The sequence below is a fragment of the Pimephales promelas genome, chromosome 21 (assembly GCF_988280905.1).
Source record: "Pimephales promelas chromosome 21, fPimPro1.hap1.1, whole genome shotgun sequence".
NCBI classification, from domain to species: Eukaryota; Metazoa; Chordata; class Actinopteri; order Cypriniformes; family Leuciscidae; genus Pimephales; species Pimephales promelas.
Window position 1 is genome coordinate 9,770,259 of NC_142789.1, and position 22,506 is coordinate 9,792,764.

At 40.3% G+C, this 22,506-nt stretch overlaps 1 protein-coding gene and 1 long non-coding RNA gene across 3 annotated transcripts in view; one reads left to right on the forward strand and one right to left on the reverse strand.

Moving 5' to 3' along the window:
- Window positions 1-22,506, forward strand: part of gdf11 (growth differentiation factor 11) — a 234,868-nt gene that overhangs the window by 77,333 nt on the left and 135,029 nt on the right. The gene's annotated exons all lie outside the window — the stretch shown is intronic.
- Window positions 4,962-7,870, reverse strand: LOC120489683 (uncharacterized). Its single transcript, XR_016148658.1, has 2 exons — window positions 6,590-7,870; window positions 4,962-5,752 (listed from the first exon to the last, which is right to left on the reverse strand). It is a non-coding gene; the product is annotated as an uncharacterized LOC120489683 (long non-coding RNA).

Below are 22,506 nucleotides of genomic sequence, written 5' to 3' on the forward strand. Positions count from 1 at the left end.
GATATGACATAAAAAGAAACATAAAAAAAATATTTCACATGCAAATTTACAAGTAAAACAAATAAAACATCATGACAAACTGCACCATGACACGTACATATCCTCTGCACCATGCACTAACTGCACCATGACACATACATTTGACACATACAGGTATGTGTATTTCATGCCCGTAGGTACATTTGTTATCCAGATAAAGAAAAAATAATTCGGTCATCCAAAAAAGAAAGATATGACATGAAAAGAAACATAAAAAAATATTTCACATGCAAATTTACAAGTAAAACAAATAAAACATCATGGCAAACTGCACCATGACACATACATATCCTCTGTCCAAATTAACGTCTCTGTTGCGTATGTAACCCTCGTTCCTTGAGTGCAGGGTGCGGCTCAATCGTATCAGGGGCGCAGCTCAATTGCAGCTGACCCGCAGTAGGTGTCTGTCTGTTTGTTTGTCCGGAGCTTTTACGTTTTTGCTTAAACTACTAAGTCTTTTACTTATTTATTTTACTTTTGTGCGCGAGCGGATTTGTTCACCGGACATCGAGCTGTTGTCGGTGTCTGTTAGACCATTCTACCTGCCTAGGGAATTCCCCCAAATATTTCTGACAGTAGTATACATCCACCCAAGAGCAGATATAAAATCCGCTTCTGATGTCATTTTTTCAGTAGCTCAAAAACTATAATCTATCTCTCCTGATGCCCCGTGCTTCTTTTTTGGTGATTTTAATCATGTCAACTGTAAAAGGACGCTGAGCAGTTTCTACCAGTATGTCAACTGTCCCACTCGGGGAAACAAACTATTGGATCTCTGCTATGGCTCTATCAAGGGAGCCTATAAGTCTGTTGCAGGTCCTCCTTTAGGTTTTTCTGACCATAATATTGTGCGTCTTTTGCCCACATACAGACCTGTTTTACATCGAGACAAAGTGCAAGCACAGGTGGTATAGGTATGGAACGAGGAGAGCACTATGGCCCTACAGGGCTGTTTTGACTGTACCGACTGGTCTGTTTTTCAAGATTCATCCAAACAACATTGATGAATTGACTGATTCAGTATGCAGCTACATCTCTTTCTGTGTGCATTGTGTGTTCCCAACTAAGACAGTTGTTTCTTATCCTAATAATAAGCCTTGGATATCTAAAGAACTGAATCACCTGTTAAGGGAAAAGAGGACTGCTTTTAGAAGTGGGGACAAAGATGCATATGCTGAAATTAGGAAGGAGCTAAACTTCAGTATAAAAAGAAAATTGAGTCTAAATTCGGTGAGTCTGATCTCAGATCTGTGTGGAATGGAATGAAATTAATGACAGGTCTACACAAAGGCACTACCACTGTGTCATTAAACGGTTTTGATTCTAATGAGCAGCTAGCAAATGAATTAAATAGTTTTTATATGAGATTTTCCAACAGTGATTTTAGTGGAAAAAACCAGTCGCATGGGTGATGATCTGTTTAGTGATTGTATTCTTGATTTTGATATTGATGCGTGTGAGGTCAAATCATTATTTAAACAAACTAATGTTAGGAAAAGTCCTGGCCCAGACAACATCAGTGGTCGAATCCTTAAATCTTGTGCTGCTCAGTTATGTGAGATTTTTAAAGTGATTTTCACTCAGACGCAAATAGTACCTAAAATCTGGAAACATTCTACAATTATTCCTGTAGCCAAGTGTAAGAACCCTAAGGTCTTAAATGACTTTCGACCTGTAGTTCTTACCTCATTGGTGATGAAGACTTTTGAGAAGTTAGATAGATAAAGATAGATAAATACTTTATTCATCCGTTAAGGAAATTCAAGTTTCCAGTAGCAACAATTAAAGGTTCTCTAAGCGATGTGGGGCCATGTTACGACCCTTGGCTCAAGGGAAGCAACAAAAACAAGGGACACACGCAAACCAAATTATAGGCTCAAAAATAATGTTTATTTAACTACAAATAATAAGACAAAACAGAATAATGAAATGAAAACAATTAAAGAAAATAAAAGTGTTTCTGTAGTAATCAGCAAAATCAGTGTGTAGAGCACGGTGCATGGTTGAAAGTGTAATGCAATGTTGAGGTTTGAAATGTGAATGCAAAAAGCAACAAAATACAACGCAAGCCAAACACCAAAGCAAAGTCCGAAACCAAAGAGCCCTCCTCCCTTGGCTCAGATGGTGATCTTTTAAGCGTCTAAGGTCACAGGTGTTTCCATTGAGGCAATTAGGCCATTTGATGCAATTAGCGGGCTCAGGTACCAACAGCAACACTCAAGACCAACAGCAGGGGTCGTCACACCCCTCCCCATAAAGACAGGGACTCCCACAAAGATCCCTGTAACAGAACAAACAAATCTCAATAAATAGGCATAATATATTACTCAAGTTCAGGACCAAAGACAGCTCCCAATAACGCCAAAAGGAATGATACATTTAAATCCAATAGATTAAAATGCATCAGGAGCGCGTGACAGCGCATCAGCCACCACATTTTCCAACCCTCTTATGTGTCGAATATCCAGACAGAAGGATTGCAAAAACAAGGACCAGCGAACCAACCTCTGGTTAGGACACTGCAAAGAATTGAGAAAGATTAATGGATTATGATCGGTGTATATCACAATAGGTGCACAGGCGTTAAGGTAAACCGCAAAATGCTGCAAGGCCCAAATCAGGGCTAACGCTTCCTTTTCGACCACAGAATAGTTACGTTGGTATGAGTTAAACTTTCTCGAAAAGAAACTAACTGGATGGTCTACTCCGTCCACATTCGACTGCTGAAGAACAGCTCCAGCCCCAACATTACTGGCATCAACGTGCAACGTGAAGGGTTTATCAAAGCACGGAGCCATAAGCACGGGCGCTGAACACAGCAGGGATTTTACGTTCTCAAAAGCTAATTCGCAACTGTTAGACCATAAAAACTTTGTCTTACCCTTTAACAAGTCTGTCAGTGGTGCTACCACAGTAGAGAAATTGCAACAGAAAGATCGATAATATCCTACCAACCCTAAAAACCTCATAAGCTCTTTCTTGGTCGTTGGGGAAGGAAAATTCTGGATGGCTTGCACTTTAGCCTGTATCGGACGCACTTCTCCATTCCCCACTACCTTCCCAAGATACGTGATGGTCGCTTTCGCAAACTCGCATTTGGCCAAATTCACGGTAAGTCGAGCATCAGACAAACGTCTCAACACCGAACGCAACCGTGTTAAATGAGACTCCCAACTGTCACTAAAAACGACTAAGTCGTCCAAATAGACGGCACAACCCTCAAGACCACAGATTACACGATTCATGAGGCGTTGAAAAGTCGCCGGAGCATTTCGTAGACCAAAACTCATGACCCGGTAAGAATGTAACCCTGACGGGGTGACAAAAGATGAAATTTCTTGTGCTCTCTTGGTTAAAGGCACTTGCCAATAGCCCTTCAGCAAGTCAAACTTGCTGACGAACTTGGCTGAACCAACTTGGTCCACACAATCCTCGACTCGGGGCAAAGGAAAACAGTCCGGCTTTGTTAAGGCGTTAACTTTACGGAAATCCGTACAAAATCTTACAGTACCGTCTGACTTTCCAACTAAGATACACGGAGAAGCCCAATCAGAAAAAGAAGGTACTGCAATATCGTGATCCTGCATATACTTAATTTCCCTCTCCATCAGTTCTCGTTTCTCAGGCGCAACACGATAAAAACGCTGTTTAATAGGCTTTGCGTCCCCAACATCGATATCATGTTCTACCCAATCGGTACGCGATGGCACATCTCCAAACAATTCAGGAAAACTACGCAATATTCTACATAATTCCTGACATTTTTCAGGCGATAAATGACAGAGACTAAACTCCAAATTGTGCAATGACTCGGAATTATTCAAACGGCCACGAAAGACACAATCATCGGGTGAGAGAGTCTCCTCTTCCTCACCCACCAAACTCTCAACATTACCCCCCCCGATAGAAACGGTGGGAAGTGCTGAATGTAAAGAAATCACATTTGCTACAGGTTTGGTTTCTTTTTCATAATAGGGTTTTAATAGATTTACATGGCACCGTTTAACTGACTTTTTACGCGATGGCATCGAGACGTCATAATTTTCATCAGTCAATTTTCGTTGTACAACAAATGGGCCATCAAATTTAGCTTCAAAAGGAGAGGATACGATCGGCCGTAAGACAAGAACTTGATCGCCTGGTTCAAACACTCGATGTTCAACCGTACGGTCATACAATTGCTTCATATCTTTCTGATGTTTTCCTAGATTTAATTTAGCTAATTCTCTAGCCTGGATGAGTCGATTTTTAAACCCCAAAACATATGACGCCAAGTTTTTAGGAGGTTCTACAGCTTCACCAACCTGCTGAAAGACAGACAACAATCCAGGAACATTATGGCCAAAGACCAAGTCATTAGGGCTGAAACCCGTACTTTCCTGCACTACTTCACGGGCAGCCAACATCATCCACGGCAAACCCTCCTCCCAATCTCTATCCAGTTGCACACAGTACGCACGGAGAAGTGACTTTAACGACTGGTGGAATCTCTCCAATGCACCCTGACTTTGTGCATGATACGCCGTCGATTGATTATGCTTAATGTGCAGCTGTTTTAACACCTGCTGGAAGAGATGCGAAGTGAGATTTGAACCTTGATCACTTTGAATGATTTTTGGAATCCCAAAAACAGATATAAACTGGGTCAAAGCTTTCACAATAGAACGGGACGTAATGGTACGTAGTGGATATGCCGCAGGAAAGCGCGTGTTCAAACACATCACAGTGAATAAATAACTGCTACCTGACTTCGAACGGGGAAGTGGCCCTACGCAATCAACAATAAGATGTTCGAAAGGTTCACCAGTAGCCTGAATTGGTTTCAGTGGAGCTGGTTTCAACACCTGGTTTGGTTTACTCGTTAATTGGCAGGTTTTACATGTCTTAATATAAGCAGAGATGTCTCGTTTTAAACGCGGCCAAAAAAAATATCGCAACAAGCGATCATAAGTCTTACGCACCCCCTGGTGACCAGATTGATCATGCGCAATTTCGATCATCATTTGTTGAAATTTAGTAGGAACAACAACCTGAAAGACAGGATCTCCCACAAAATTTTTGTGAGGACTCCATTTTCTCAACAACACTCCATCTTGAACAAAATATCCACGGGAAACGTTACACTCCTCTACTGGAGGCACTGCACTCCGGAAGAGTTCATCCAAAGAGGAGTCATTCCGCTGTTCCTTCCCTAATTCCTCTGCAGAAACAGGAAAAGACAAAGCAGACAAATCAGGCATAAACAACTTCATGCCGACTTTATCAGATTTAACCTCTTTTTGACCACATACTACATCCCTATTGGCACCTTTCATTGCACGAGTGACGACACACGCTGAATCCTGACACAAAGAACTCAGTTCAGATTCAACTTTCTTATCAGTGATCACTATGGGAAACACTGAAGTATCAGCCCACACTCTTTCACCCACCAGTCCATTCCCCAGAATTATATGGACTCCCTCCACTGGCAAAGCTGGTCGTACTCCCATTACAACCTCACCTTGAATCAAATCAGACTGAAGCCTTACCTTATGAAGAGGCACAGACAGAGTATTCAGTCCTATTCCACGAATTAACACACTCTCACCAGTATGAGACTGTGAGGAAAAAGGCAATACTGATTCCAAAATAAATGAATCCATTGCGCCAGTATCCCGCAAGATTTTAACAGGGATTTCCTCTTTCTCTCCAACCAGGGATACACGCCCCTCTGTAATAAAAGGCGAGTAAGAAGATAAAGCAACATCAAATTTTTGATTTTCAAAAATTTCACTCCCTGAAGACAGGACTGGTGCCGCGAGAGCAGAAGGTTTAACATGTGAGCTCTGTGCATTATGTTTGGACTTCTTTTTAAGGACCGGACAATCTGCTTTCCAGTGTCCTTTCTCATGACAGTAATTGCAAATCTTGTTTGGATCAAAAGTTCCTGTGGAAACGCGGTTACCGTTAGACGGAGACTTTATGTACTGAACATCACGAGCATGCCAATCGACAAAAGTGGTTTTGTGCGTCAGTACAAAATCATCGGCCAACCTAGCCGCTTCCTCTGGTGTTTTAACATTATGCTCACCAATGTACACAGCTATACGGCTTGGGACTGAATTTTTAAATTGTTCCAACACCATCAAATGCGTTAAATCCTCCAGTGTTTTAATGTCTAATGATGAACACCAATGATTAAAGTGTTTTCTCAGATCACGCACAAATTCTAAGTTTGTTTGTAACTGGTCTTTTTTCTGCCCTCGAAAGCGCTGTCTGTATGCTTCGGGTACACATTCATACGCCTTTAAAATTAAAGATTTAACTCGTTCATAATCTTTACAATCGTCAAGCGACAATGAAGAAAAGACTACTTGTGCTTTCCCCGTTAACACACACTGTAGTAGAGCAACACGATTATCATCGGACCAGTTCCTTAATTCTGCCATGCGTTCAAATAGAGTAAAGAAAGTATCAGGATCTTCCTCGTTGAATTTAGGAATGAGTTTTAAGTTTGAATTGATCGAAAAAAACACATTCTGTTCCTGACCAGAACCAGAAAGCTTACCTTCTTTCACTAGGTTGAGCTTGAGAAATTCCAAATCCAACTTTGCCTTTTCTAATTCCCTTTTACCTTGTTCAGCACGCAGTTTTATGTTCTCATGGTCCATCTGTAGAAGTAGCAGCTCTTTTTGCTGTTCAAAAGACAAATTACTTTTTAAGTCAGGTGCAATCGGTACATCTTTTTCCTCCATCTCGATATCTAAGATACCTTGTTTAATTAACTCAATTTTCAAAGCTGTCTTAACATTTTCTTTGAGCCTTTTATCTTTTATCACAATTTCATAATGTTCAGCAATACTCAATAATTGCTCTTTAGTACACCCGTTCAAAAGTTCATGAGAAGGTGAACTAACAAACTCATCAATATCAGCCATGCTGAAATCACCAGAACAAATATAATCAGCACAGTGCAATCAAATAACGAGAGTTTTCCCTCTACCTTTCCAATACTCTACCTAACTCAACCCTAGTCTTCATGCGATTACCGGTGGGGGGTATTTATGCACTGTAGCCCGCTGGGTGAAAAACGCAACTGGTCAAACCAGCGACGCCTTCAACACCACGGATGTGCTCCCGAGATAATTACTACTACCCACTTTCACCGCAACACTACACAAAAATAACAAACCCGACACATCTCAAAAGAAACATGCCGCTATGCCTATCAGAGAAAACTCACGTTCAAAAAACAATATTGCACATTCACTTACCAACTGGTGATTTCACACGGTGAACAAATTGACTTTGGCAAAAAACATTTTCGTGTGTCCAACAAATAATCAATTATCAAATTAAGCATCCAAAAATGTAAGCAATCAAATTATCAAAGGACGGACGAGCCCCCAATTTGTTACGACCCTTGGCTCAAGGGAAGCAACAAAAACAAGGGACACACGCAAACCAAATTATAGGCTCAAAAATAATGTTTATTTAACTACAAATAATAAGACAAAACAGAATAATGAAATGAAAACAATTAAAGAAAATAAAAGTGTTTCTGTAGTAATCAGCAAAATCAGTGTGTAGAGCACGGTGCATGGTTGAAAGTGTAATGCAATGTTGAGGTTTGAAATGTGAATGCAAAAAGCAACAAAATACAACGCAAGCCAAACACCAAAGCAAAGTCCGAAACCAAAGAGCCCTCCTCCCTTGGCTCAGATGGTGATCTTTTAAGCGTCTAAGGTCACAGGTGTTTCCATTGAGGCAATTAGGCCATTTGATGCAATTAGCGGGCTCAGGTACCAACAGCAACACTCAAGACCAACAGCAGGGGTCGTCACAGGCCAAAACATTTTTTGTCACATACATCAAACGTCTCCTCACTGTCGGCTAACTGCCTGTCCCCTAAACACACTGTAAAAAAACGAGGTCTCTGTAGACACCACAGGCTCCATAAACGGCAACAAAAACAATCATGTCTCACCCGGACCACGAAACCTAACAAACACTGTTCCAGCCAATCACTGGCAAGAAGTATTTGAGGGTGGGTCTGGGGGGTTAGTGCGCGTGCACATGAAGGGGGTGTGTGTGTGAAGGAGATAGAAGCATCAGAGGGAAGTTTGAAAAATGGCCGACACACGACCAAATAGACGTCGTTCTGAAGAACAAATTAAAAAGAAGAAGGAGTCGGATAAAGAACGCGCGAAGTTCTGAATTTACATCGGTAGCAAAGCTTTTGAACGATGGCGAGAACTCCGGCGGCAGAAGGGCTTCCAGTCCGACATTCAGGTTGCTCTGTTTTTGCTGGACAGGTGGGTAACGTTAAATTGTTTTTTTTTTCTTCTAAATTGACGCTTATGTTCGCCAAACCCACACAAGGATATAATTAGCTAGAACTATGCACGTTCACAATTATTTCAGGAAGCACGGAAGGGAGGGGGAGGAGATGAGATGCGGAGGAGGGAGGGTCTAGCTAGCCTCCGATTTGTTTGAAAATATTCCGAACGTCAACACCCAGGATCGCTTAGAGAACCTTTAATTAAAAAAACAAACAAACAGGACAAAAATATAAAAATATATAAAAAATTAAATTACGCCCTGCTCACAGGGATTAAGAAGGAGTTACTGAGGCAGGTGGAGGAACAGTTAGACCCTCTCTAGTTTGCTTACAGGGCTGGCAGAGGTGTTGAGGATGCAATACTCAGATTGTTAAATTCTATTTATCAACATCTGGAATCCTCAAAAACTCATGCAAGGCTCCTTTTTATCGACTTCTCCTCAGCATTTAATACCATTCAGCCCTTCTTGTTTGCTGAGAAACTTCAGTCTATTTTTAATTTGAATTCCAACTTAATTGGCTGGATACTGGATTTTTTGTCAAATAGGTCGCAGTGTGTTAGGGTAAATGGTGTCTTATCTTCAAAAGCCCTTACCTCCACAGGCTCTCCTCAGGGCTGTGTCCTTTCACCTCTGCTTTTTATTTATACAAATGACTGTAGGAGTAAGTATGATAATAGGCACTATGTAAAATTTGCAGATGATACCGTTATATTGAGTCTTCTAAATAATGAGGAGGATGGGCATGGCCCTGTAGTTGATGATTTTATTGCATTGTGTGAAACCTTTTACCTGTCTATTAATGTCTCCAAGACAAAGGATATGATAATCGATTTTTGTAGATCACAGAACAATGTCTCACAAACTGTTATCCAGAACATGAATGTTGAGACAGTAGATGAATACAAATATTTAGGAAACATCATTGACAACAAACTATCTTTTGAGAGCAACACAGTTGCTGTCTGTAAAAAGGTTCAACAGAGACTTTTCTTCCTGAGGAAGATGAAGACATTCAGTGTATGTAAGACTCTGATGACTTTGTTTTGCCAGTGCTTTATTCAATCAGTCTTGACGCTGTGTATTGTGGTGTGGTATGGTGGCCTTTCAACGATCAATAAGCATAAGCTAGCAAGGCTGGTTAATGTTGCGTCTAAGGTGGTTGGGGTACAGCTACCACAGCTGCAACAGTTATACAAAAAACGGGTCCGGGTAAGGCTAATCAAATTTTAAATTGCTCCGATCACCCACTTTTTGGGGAGTTTAATTTGCTCCCCTCAGGTCGCCGTTTTAGGTTACCCATGCTAAGAACCAGACGTGCTAGGGATTCTTTTATTCCTGTGGCTATAAGGAACCTGAACTCACTTGGGTGATATCTTATGATTTTTTTATAGTACATGCTTATTTATCAGTATTTATTTTTGTCATTATTTATTAGATATACTGATCTGTGTATTGCATTGTTTTTGTTTTGGTCATTTGATTCTGGAGAAGGAGTGTCTCTATTGATTGATTGATTGACTGATTTGATGTGTGGATGTCTTGTGTTGTGTTTTTAATGTTGTTGGCATCTACTGGTGCTTTTATTTCTTGTTTTTTTTAGATCCTGCTGCAGAGTAAATTTCCTTTCTAAGGATAAATAAAGTGAAACTTGAACTTGATACAGGGAATGGAGACCTATCGTCGGGGAGTTCCCTGACGAATTGGGATCACGCTAGGGAGCCTATTGCCTTCGAGAGAATTAAAAACAAGCCAATAAATATTAGCATGCAAGATTTGCATTCCGCGAGACGACTACCAGCGCGGGTATAAAAGGCGGAAGTAAACATTGCATGGCGCTTTTCGCGGCGGAGCTGAACAGAGTCCAGTCCTCCGCGAAGGTACAGCAACACGGCGATGGGACGACACATCTCCGTTCCCTGTACTCAGAAACATGCATGGAGCAGAAACACGCACGTATCCGGCCGAGGCATGGAGTGACGTAGCAGGCCGACACAACCTATGCCCTTACACCACTGGCCGTAGCGAGTACTTGGGAGGAAACAGGTTCTACACGTAGGCTATAGAATCTAGCGAACGTGTTCGGTGTTGCCAGGGGCGCAACTACCCAGTTTCAGAGGGGTATGCAGCAACAATTTTAGCGCCCCCCCCCCCCCCCCCCAATAAAAAAAAAGGAAAAATAAATGTAATGTAAGTGTGCTGTGTAGTAAGAAAGGAAGAAATGAGAGCTAACAGAAAAAAATAAGTGCAAAATTGTTGTTTATTAACACAGTTAAACTATAGCTACTCCACCTTGATGAACCCCCCTAAGAAAACTATAAGCTCCATTGGAACAGCAATACCAGTGTTTCTCACAGGATTTTAGGTAAAACTGTGGTAGGTGGACCTCTATTTCTCTAGGGGGGTTCGGGGGCATGCTCCCCCGTAAGAAAATTGTGTGTTCTGTAATGTTAAATTCAGCAGTCTGGTGCACTTTGAGAGTTCAAAATTGAAAGCTCCAACCCATATTCAGGGTGCAAATTAAACAAAGAAAAAGTTGAACCTCTTTTAGTTAGTGTCTGTCTACATTACACTACTACATTATAATAGTTATAATATTAATCCCATGATAGTAATAACCATAAAGGCTATTGTAAAACAAATACACAGAAAAATAAAGGAAACTTTCATAATTAGTTTTGCACTAATTTCTGTACTTGAAAGATATAAGCTCATAATGACATGTTTCATGGGCCAGTGTGTCAGAAAAAAAAAACTAAAGCTGACTTTTTTTGACCAATGCATTACACCAGCACAGCGCCGCCAATTAAGCAAAAAACAAACAACAAACAAATGGGCCGCCGATGTATGAGTTTTGTGGGCCGTTAAGACAAATATATTAAAAAAGGATGAAATGTATTGGCTGAAAAGCACGTCGGCCCAGCGGGAATCTCCCGGTAGTCCCGATGGCCACAGAGATATATAGCCTACATGCCTATGTCACATTTTAAATCCTACCTGTTGGCTTTCAGCAATGCATGCAGTTATTAGGCTGCTGTCGCATCAATTGACATGCCATCTCCTTTTCTCTCTTTCTTTTTCTATTTTTAGCCCCACAGCATTTTGTTTTATCCATCTTTTTCGACGACAACTCACTACTTGTACCTGCTCGCTCAGCGCTCACGGCGCCCCCGCCTGCTCGCGATATTACCTGCCCCCCTTCTCCATGAGGGCGCCTACTCTAGCCTGGCTATTAGTCCTCTAAAATTTTAAATAACATTGAAGGAATGCAGAAATGATTTAGAAACGCACAACGGCAGCTACATATAGAAATACAATATAGCCAATATATATATATTTTTTTTTTTTTACCATCGCTTTGGCGCCCCCCATTGTGCTGCGCCCCTATGCGCCGCATATAGCGCATACCCACTTTTTGCGCCACTGGGTGTTGCCCAACAAGGCAGCTCTACAAATGTCTGTCAGCAAGAAGCCTTGAGCCAGCGCCCAGGAGGTGGCAACACCTCTAGTAGAGTGAGCACGCAACCTGGGAGGACAAGGCTCATATGCTCGGGTGATCGCATCCACTAACCAATGAGCTAACCTCTGCTGGGAGACAGCCTTCCCCTTCTGCTGGCCTCCGTAACAGACAAAGAGCTGATCTGAGGTCCTGAAGCTTTGTGTTCTGTCAATGTAAACCCGCAGGGACGGTACAGAGAAAAGCCAGGGCTGGGTCTGCCTCCTTCTGGGGCAGCGCTTGCAGGTTCACTACCTGATCCACGAAGGGAGTGGTAGGAACCTTGGGCACATATCTGAGCCGGGGTCTCAATATCACATAAGAAAGGCCCAGCCTAAACTCTAGACAAGATTCGTCAACCGAAAAAGCCTGCAGATCCTTGGCCATCTTAAAAGAGGCCAATGCCAAAAGGAGCACTGTCTTAATGGACAGGATATTTAGCTCCACTGTCACCAAAGGCTCAAAGGGAGGACTTTGGTACAGAGTGCAAAACACAAGGTGGATTTAACCTCCTCCCCTTTTAACCTTCCCCACGGACTTACCTTCTACTACATTGTGATGTTCGGCTACTGCGGCAACATACACTTTGAGGGTGGAGGGAGACAGCGTTCGCTCCAACCCATCTTGTAGGAAGGAAAGCACGACTCTGATCGGGCAAGTTCAGGGGTCCTCCAGGGCAGAGGAACACCACTGGACGAATAGGTTCCACTTCAACGCATAGAGGCGCCTCGTAGAGGGGGCTCTAGCAGAAGTGATGGTGATTACTACTGCCTGTGGTAGATCACCTAGAACCTCTGTGTCCCATCCAGGGACCAGACATGGAGTTTCCAGAGGTCTGGACGCACACGGGTGCCATAGAGTGCCCCGTCTCTGAGAAAGGAGGTCCTTCCTCAGAGGAATCGGCCAAGGCGGGGCTGTCGCGAGCAGCATGAGTTCCGTGAAGCAAGTCCTAGTGGGCCAATACGGTGCCACTAATAGGACCTGCTTCTTGTACTCCTTGACCTTGAGTCTGTGCAAGAAGGCTTACTGGGGGAAACGCATACTTGCGCAGGTCCCGGGGCCAGCTGTGAGCCAGGGCGTCCGTGCCGCCTCGGACAGAGAGTGAAACAACTGACAATGAGTCGTGTCCGGAGAGGAAAACAGGTCCACCTGTGTGACTCCGATAACACTCCAAATCAGCTGAACCGCCTGGGGATGGAGTCGCCATTCTCCTGGCAGGGGAGGCAATCGTGAAAGCTCGTCTGTCACACGGTTGAGCTCCCCTGAAACATCAGATGCTTCTGACTCCATAGGAGGAGGTGGGAGTTACTTTTGGCTAGGGTTGGGTACCGAAACTCGGTGCCAATAGGGAACCGGTTCTGACATAAACGGTAGTAACCAGACCGAATTAGAATGAACATTTCGGTGCCTGATTTCGATTCCTGAGTTTGTGGCATGAGGCGCACACACGCAGTCTCTCGCTGTCTCCCTCTCCCTCTCTGACGTGCGTGCACTATAAGGTTTATTGAAGCACTGACTGATCTGTCTTGCACGCGCGCTCTTGCTCGCTTGCTCTAGATTCCGGGAGATTTTAACTAATTTGCGATTGTTGTGGCAGATTTCCAGTTCCAACTCAAATCATCAAAGTCTGGTTCAGGTCTTGAAGAAATTACGCAGAGTCGAGGTTTCAGGTCTCAGAAGAAGTAACTTTATTGAGCAGTTCAACAAAGTGAGATGCCAGCTGGCCATCTGATCTTACAATGCTCTGCACGCATTTCTTACACCTTGTGGTAGCCAATTAGCAATTAAATCGTTATCTTTTCTCTTTTCTCCTCCTTACTTACTCCTCCCAGATTACAAACACCTGCATCATTATTTTATTTTTTATTGGGGCAAACTTCTTTGCGCATGCGTATCTCCTTCCAGATTAAAAACTCCTGCTTCATTTATTTTATTTTTAATTGGGACAACCTTCTGACGCATGCGTATCTTTTTAAAAATGGCTTTATACATGATTTTCTGGTACTTTTCCATGCCCTTTCACCCAGTTTCTTCTCCTGTCCTTACTTGACTTGCCTTTGCTCGGCATTACCTCATTCAGACACATGCACACTTCTCTCACATGTACATTGGACAATACAAGCAGAATTCTCCAACATAGCCCCCCTTTGGGACTTTCTCTAGTCCCACACTCAATAATTGTGCCCAGGATGCATCTTTATGAGTCGGTCTTCTCTCCTTCTACCAATATGGTCAATATAGACCATTCACCTTTTACCAATCTAACCCACATCACATAGGTGCACCCTGGAGGAGAAGCAGGACCAAACATCTCCACCCTCCATTGACTAGAGTGGAGTAAAAGATCCTACCCTCCTGTCAGATCATCATTTTAAAGGGATGCATTACTTCAGGACATTAAACATTCAATATATTCAACAAATCACATTGTATGAAATTGAACTTTAGCAGCTGTCCCACGGTGCCAGAGGTTCTGGGTATCTGGGTTGCTCCATCATTGCCAGACGTGCTCAAGTTGCCTTGGAGCGCTATCTGGTGTTGGAGCAGACAGCGGGTTTTTAAACCACCAGTTGAGTCTGCCCTTGCCTTCTTTGACAATCGGTGACCGCACTTCACGTATAGTTCCTCTATCTACTACACACATGTACATGTTCCATCCATGTAAAAAATCACCATTCTCTTTTTTCTTTTTTGTTATACACTTCTACACAGTACTTTCAGGAGTATAAATTGTATATATATGAAGAGTTCAGATGCATAAGCCTCTAAATGCCATTTGAAATTTTCTTCTTTAATGATGATTTTTATCAAACTTGTATATTTAAGTTCAGTAATTTCACTTAAATGGCAATGATAATTACCTATTAATTGTTATTTAAGTGAAATTACTGAGTAATTTTCAGTTCAGTAATTCAGTTAATTTCAGTTAAAGTTCAGTAATTTCACTTAAATAACAATTAATAGGTAATTATCATTGCCATTTAAGTGAAATTACTGAACTTAAATATACAAGTTTGATAAAAATCATCATTAAAGAAGAAAATTTCAAATGGCATTTAGAGGCTTATGCATCTGAACTCTTCATATATATATATATATATATATATATATATATATATAAAACAAATGACAATGAAAACATTTTCATCTCAATCCCTCATACTGCATCATTTCTTTAAAGTAAGAACTTAGTTTTAATCTCTTCTTACATTCCTTCTAATCCTTTTCCTTCATTCTTTCATTTTCATAACACAGTTTTTATGAATGTACTCAAAAGTGGTATACCGTGACATAAAGTGAGTAGTAATAAAACATTCTTGACTTTTCATTTTTTTTCTGGTTGCATTATCTCGTACCACGGACAATGACCTGTTTCAGACCTTCTAACATCCCCTTACATTCACATATTTATAGTTGTGACCAGTGGTGTGATTATAGTTAAAATAGTTCTTGTGGATTACACAAGCATGCTATATAGAAACATATTATATGAGTGTAAATATTCCCGGAAAGACAGCCCTTATAAAATCAAAGAAATGTAGAAAAACCCCTCTAACTAACTGCCTACTCTACCCATGCACTAAATGTTCTAACTAATTTTATCCCCAAAATAAAAATACACAGTGGGGCTATCTCCCTCTCTAACCATAAACGGAGTAAAATGTTAAAATCAAAAAGTAATAAGGTACCGTCTTTCCATATGGTCTCATTTTGTTACTTTACAGAAACTCGTCCAGCTCGTCCAGGTCTGGGGCACTTGGGTGAATCTCTGCGTTGGCACATCCAATGTCAACTCCTGATGGTCTCACTGATACATTGATCATTTGTTTGGCAGCGGCACTGGCCAGCATTGATCTGAGAAAAGGCACAACACAACAAAACAACAGAAAGAAAACACCAACTGATACTGCTAATATTATTCCCACCTCAATGAGCCAGTCTTTCCAGGATGCGAATATTGAGTCAAGCCAATACCCAAAGCTCCTGTCTCTCCCCGCATTGGTAGCAACTTCCGGTCTTAATTCTTTTATCTTCTTCATGGCCCTAGTAAATGATCCATCCGGGGCTGTGCCCGCTTGGGAATAAAGGTAAAACAGTCAGTTTTAAACATTTCGCACACACCTCCGTTTTCTGCCAGGAGCCAATTCAGAGCTTGTCTATTCTGCCAGGTCATTTTGCTTGTGTCTTTTAGTTGTTCTCCTAGAGCTTTGAGTGCTTCATCCGTGTAATTAATAAATCTCTGCTGATTGTAATATATGTAATGAATCCATTCCATATTCTTATTTGGCATTATCTATACAAATATTAATTCAAGTCCTGCTGCTGCCTCGTCTCTAGCTTTAAACCCATATGGCATCCATCTTGGCTGGAACAATCCATCACTAGATGCTTGAAAGGTCCTTCTGGAATAGAGTCTATTGGGGTTGCTGTTCCTTTTCCTTGACATTATTTTTGCACAAATTTCATATTCTTTTAAAAATTCATCTACCCTTGTCTGTAAGTATGGGGACCAAAATCCCTGTCTTTTTATCTTTCTCAACATTTCCCCCCTTGCACAGTGATCAAAACTGTCTGTGCGCATCAGGAATCAGGATGTTTAGTAGTGGTAATGGAGCTATCATAAGCCCTTCCATGGCAATCAAATCTATTCTAACACCAATTCTGACATTGTTTAGAAATATTGCATTTGGCAATCATCAATCTTCTATTAAAATCATCTATCATCAACTTTCTTTCTTTTTCTTTTTTTCCCCTTTTTTTTCTCACTTCCCCCCTTTGTGCGATGGTCAAAAAACCACGCACATCTTAAATTAAAAAGGTTTGCCAGTGTAATTATTTTAATTCCTTTAATACTTCATTTGTCCAATCTAAATGTGAATAACACAGCTGGCCGACATCAGTTGCCATTTGATTGTGTTAAACACCTCTGTCATAAACCTCACATTTTTATAATATAACAAATTATCTGTCTGGACATGCTGCTGTTTAAAAGAACGATTATCAGTTTATCTAATCTAATTTGTCATTCATCTGTTAATTAAATTTTTCCTCATAATCTTTTAAATTACTTTAGATCTTATCATAATCTCAAATTCATGACCCACAATATCAACATTGTACAATCCCCGGTAATATCAAAATTTGTGATATCACGTGCATTATAATTTGTGTAGTAACTATTTTACTTCTCAAAAAATGACTATTGACCAATATAGAGTGACCAGCATCATAGCTCTATCATCCACATTTTTGTTGTTGGACACATTATGCCCCCCCCCCCCCTTTTTAAATAGAGAACTCACAATCGCTCAAGCTTATATCAGCTTCCTTGAAAGCAGAGCCCAAACATTCTCTGTTTAATGAACAAAATCTTAAATAATCTAATTATGCATTTACTCTTGTTGTTATTATTATTATTAATCCAATATTCTCTCACTCTGCTAAGTCCAGTCTCAGTTTTAATTAATTATTTAGTCATGCAAGCACTTGACTTCTTTTCTTTTAATTATATTATTAGCATTATTAAATGCTTACAGCTGGACTGACGTCTATTGAAAGAAAGCAAATAGAGTGTTAGCCTAACAGAACATAGAGAACTGCTGCTGTACCAGTGTATAAACAAAATACAATTAATATGGCCAATCAATGAAATTATAAGCGGTCTCTGTAGTGATCATTGAAGACGTATCACCTGTGCCCGGTTAGGAAAGCATGAAGTCCTTCTGCTTGGATCAGTTGAACTGGTTGGGCTGCTGTCATGTTTCTCTCCTCATCCGATGCAACCCGGTCTCATCCCAAATCGTCATATAACTGACGTTTTGGGACGTCTTTTGACCATACGTCAATATTCGCCTTTTTAGGGCCCCCTTAAACGTCGGTAGATGAGGTTATGGGATCCTAACTCTACCCCATACCTAAACTTAACCCTAAACCTAACCCGTCACCTAACTGACGTTAAAGGTAAAGCGTCAGTTGTATGACGGCCCGGGATCGCCATCTACCGACGTTTAAGGGGGCCCTAAAAAGGCGGATATTGACGTATGGTCAAAATACGTCCCAAGACGTCAGTTATATGACGATTTGGGATGAGACTGTGTTATCCGATGCATTTGATCTGTCAGTCCTCATTCAAGGGTCTGGCGTCATGTTCTGACACAGTGGTGGTTGGACTGGATGCTGTAGTCTCTCTGCCTCTGCTCAGCCTGGCTTTTGGCCAAGCAACGGAGAAGGCACATTTGCAGAATGGCAGGGTGTTTTTTCTTGGTTGTTTCTCCATCAACACAGTCTTTGTCCATCCCAGCTCCTGAGAAGTTTCAACTTCATATTTTCAGGGAGGATGAAGACCCACCAACCAAATGCCCCTTCTTTTCTCTGCAGCCGTGTTCTTACGTTTCTTGCTCTCACTTGTTGCACAGTCTAGTTGCTGTTGTTCATGTCGAGGCAGATGCCCCAAAAGCTGGCTGGTGTCATCTGGAAAATGCACACTCAGAGATCCGCATGAATCAAGTTCATACTTTATAAAACCATCTCTTTCAATTGTCCCTTAATTTCAGAAGTCTCATCTGGTTGATAACAGCAGTTTCCCTGTGCGGTTTTAATAAAGCAAATTCTTCTTTGCAGAAAAGAGCAAGCATGTTCTTCTTTGCAGAATGCAGAAAATAGCAGCCTATCAGTCCGTCTGAGTTGCCTTATTTTCAGTCACATATATAGCATTTTTATCACTTGCTATTTCGATCCCTACTCCCTCAAGCATTTTAGGATTAAATTAATTACTCTCATTACTGTAAAATGCATATATTACAATACAGTACACGTCTGTTAAAAGTGTTTTTTTAAGCTTGGTCACCCAATCCTGCTCATTTAACACAATCAATGTATTATTTAAAATAACGCAATTCAAAAATCTAAATTTCTACAATATATCAAATTTCAAACTGTCTCCCAGGGATAACAAGATACAAACATCATAGGCCATGTGTTTATACAGTATAACAGGTCAATAATACTCACATCTAACATGTCTCTCTCTTTTTCTGTATATACTGTATATATCTCTAAATGTCAGATGCTTCTATAATCCTTTTTTTTCACTTATTCTTTTGGGAACTGCACAAACCACTTATACAAAGTAGAATACTCCAGTATTTTTGATGGCCACCAGTTTGCACAATCCACCATATCAATCCCTGTTAGGCCTGCTTATTAATTTAATTTCCCTATAGACCGGTCAACTAACATTTATTCAATTTTAGTAGTTTCTTTCATGTTAATTTCTTATCAATTATTTTTATTGGTGTTTTCTCTGTAATTCTGAAACTAGCCTATTTTAATTCTGACTGGATTAGCAGAATTCACCAATCCTACTTGATCTGTTTGTAAACTGTTTTTGAACACTCGACTGTTGTCACAATTGATACAATTAAATTCATAAAAACCCAATTAGGGCAATTGAAAAATGTATGTGACCAATCATTAGAAATTTTTGATTTTTCAGTTAACCTTTGATTGTCTGTCTTTTGCTTTCAGAAATACATCTTTGTCAGCTCTTTTCTCAGGGCTTCCCTTTCTTTATCCATTCATCAGTCCCTGTGTCTTACTCTAAATCCTTCATTATATTTGCCAAACTTTCATTGGATGTCTCTCTTCTCTTTAGGCTTTCTTCATATGGCCTTGGTGTTGCAAAACTAATATTTTTATCCTGGTATATCTACAGGTGTCGACCCCATTTATAATCTTAATTATTATCAGTGTTTTTCACACCTTTTTACCTTACAAACCCCAGCTTGCATCTATTCTTAACTAGTTTTCACCAAGATGGTCAGACATTTATTAAGGTATTTGATTAGTCTTTCTCGGGTATTTTAAAAATGCAGTTCCTCTATTACAGGTCCACTGGTGGGGATGACAGTTACAAATAAGATCTCTGAAAGTTTATGTTGTAATGGTACTCACTTTCTGGGCCCGGTTCCCCAAAAAGTTCTTATCTCTAAGTTGTTCTTAACCTATTCCTTAACCTCTCTCTTAACCTTATGGCACGGTTCCCGAAACGTTCGTACGCTAAGTATATCTTCTGTAAGTCACACTTTCGTAAGGTTGGTCTGGACCATTCGTAAGCTCTCTCTTAGTGTTGTTTGAGCTCAAGACACTACATGCCGCCACTGTGCAGCAGTCTTTAGAAACTTTCACACATTTTCAAAACTATTTCACCTTTTTTCAAAACTCTACACACAATTCCCAAAACTTCACACACAAAATGCCTCACATCTCCTTCAAAAATGTAAATGCCATAAAGACATGTCAGAATGAAGCATTTCCATCAAATGGCAAACACTTATTAGTGCATTTTTTGATACACCATGTAAACATTGTTTTTTTTGTTTTTTTGTTTTTCTAAATCTAAAGCTCTTTGGTCTTCCATACGCTTATATCAACACAATGTTCTACAGTGAAAGTAGTCTTCTGAGATCGGTAACAAGTACACTGACAGTATTCACCAATGCAATTTAGAAACAGAAAATATTCATTAGGCCAAACATTACTGTTGTATACATTATACAACAAAACCATAAACATATGTAAACCAAAAGTATATTCTTTATAATACAGTAAAGGACACAATTGAGTCTGTGGGGTCTCTGTCCATTGTTGGCATCTATTGTTCAAAACAGGTAACCTGACCTTTGACCTATTATAGGCTTATACTACAGTAAAGCAGTGATTGGTTAGTGATCAGTAAAACAATTAGTGTTTGCACATATAAGGAGTGTTTGTGTGACCTGGTGAATAATTGTAGCATGTTGATTGGTGTGTTTGGAAAAGAAAAGTAAATTCCTGCTAGATGTTTTGTGTTTTAGTCAAAGGCTGAGATATAGATTATGGATTTGGTGTGTAGGTTTGCACTTTGAGTGAGAGGTTTCAGGGCTGGAGTGAGACTCATTTTACCCACATGCCCACTTTAGTTCCCCATTTTATATTACAGTAAAATAATATAATTAAAAAAAAATCAGTATATAAGTCTGCAATAGTGCACACAGGGTTTTATAAATACAGAGGTCCCAAAAGTGATCTTGGGTTCGGGGGCATATAATTTTTCCACAGTAATTGTCAAAGAACTTGGGATATGTATATTTGTGTTAAATAGGAATCCATTGCAATAAAGTTATTCTCATTCTGGGCACAGTATGCAATAGGCTATTGCTTTACCTCTCCTCTCTTATCTCCATCTTCTTCTCTCGTTCTTCTTCTCTCAGTCTTTTGACCTGAAGCTGAGCTTTGATAGATGTTTAGTTTTGCCACTTGCATCCTATCTCGTGAAGCTTCACATTGGGATTCCCGCGTGGCTCGCGCTTCTGTGAACATTCTGCTTTGATCGTCATTTCAAACATTTTGACATATCACAATTTGGTAATTTAATTAATAGTCTCTATTTTACTGATAACTTAAACAATGTTAAAATAAATGTTACTCGAATAATTTGAAGAAATTTTTAATTTGCATAGAACGTTATCTTTCTTAACTCCGTAATAAACCTTCGCGTGAAGTGGAAAATCGATTCCTGAGCAATCGATGCCAACTAATTCAGCACCTTACTTGGGACAGCGCCTTTGTAACGTTGAATGTAAGAGGAGCGAGTTAAGAAGCTTCCTAAGTGACACTTCGGGGAACACACTTAGGAACATATACAACTTAGGTAAGATGTATCTTTTTGAGTCTTCTTAGCGCGCTAAGAGTGAGCGTTATCGGGGAACCGGGCCCTGATTTATAAGCTAGTCAGAAATAGAAAAGGTGAATTATTTCTCTGTCTCCCTCCTTTCCTTCATCTCTCTCACACACACACACACAGTCTCACTATCTTTTTGCAGCCCCTCCTCTCTCTGTCAGAGGCAGCCCCTCCTTTCTGCCTCTCTTTCTCAGATCACAGTCACCGTTTACTTGTGCTATATGAGAGGGAAACAAGTGTTCTTTCATAATTTTAGTTTCTCTTTATGAATGAATATCATAAATTAATATCATTATTTTTCAAACAGTCCTAATCTGTGCATTTGATGCGCACACACATACTTTTACACTTTATTTTTCCTTGTAACAATGAATAGAGAAAGCCGAATTATTGTTCAGAATAGGCTGTTTTTCTCAGTGTATTTTTCCCTTCTATTTGTCCATCATTACATTTTTTTTTTCTTCTAGAATTTCTACCCACTGGTATGGTTGGGGTTGCTTCTCAAAACTAGTCAAATTATCCACCAGTGCTGGTCTGATTTCTCCTCCCTGTCCGACTTTAACGATTTTGTCATTTTCCTGCTGTACTGGCCCCGGAATCACTATGTACATGTTCCTCAAAATCGTGGCTCCTCCCAAACCCAGAGACCAAGTGTACCACGCATTTTTTTTTCAGGTATGTTATATATAATAGATTTATCTTTATTTCTAATGTAGTTAACTGTGAATCCAAAAGGGTGTTTTTTGGAAGGTTAAATTTGTTCAGGTGTGGTCTGAGTATTCTGTTTTATTTTTATTATGTATATATTTTTTAATCACATCACGCCAATCCATTAAGGGCCATTCTTGCTCAAGATGATTCAAATTTGTGATCTTTGTCAATTTTTAAAGAGCTATTTTTTCCTTGGTCTGTTTACTCCTGTCTCTGC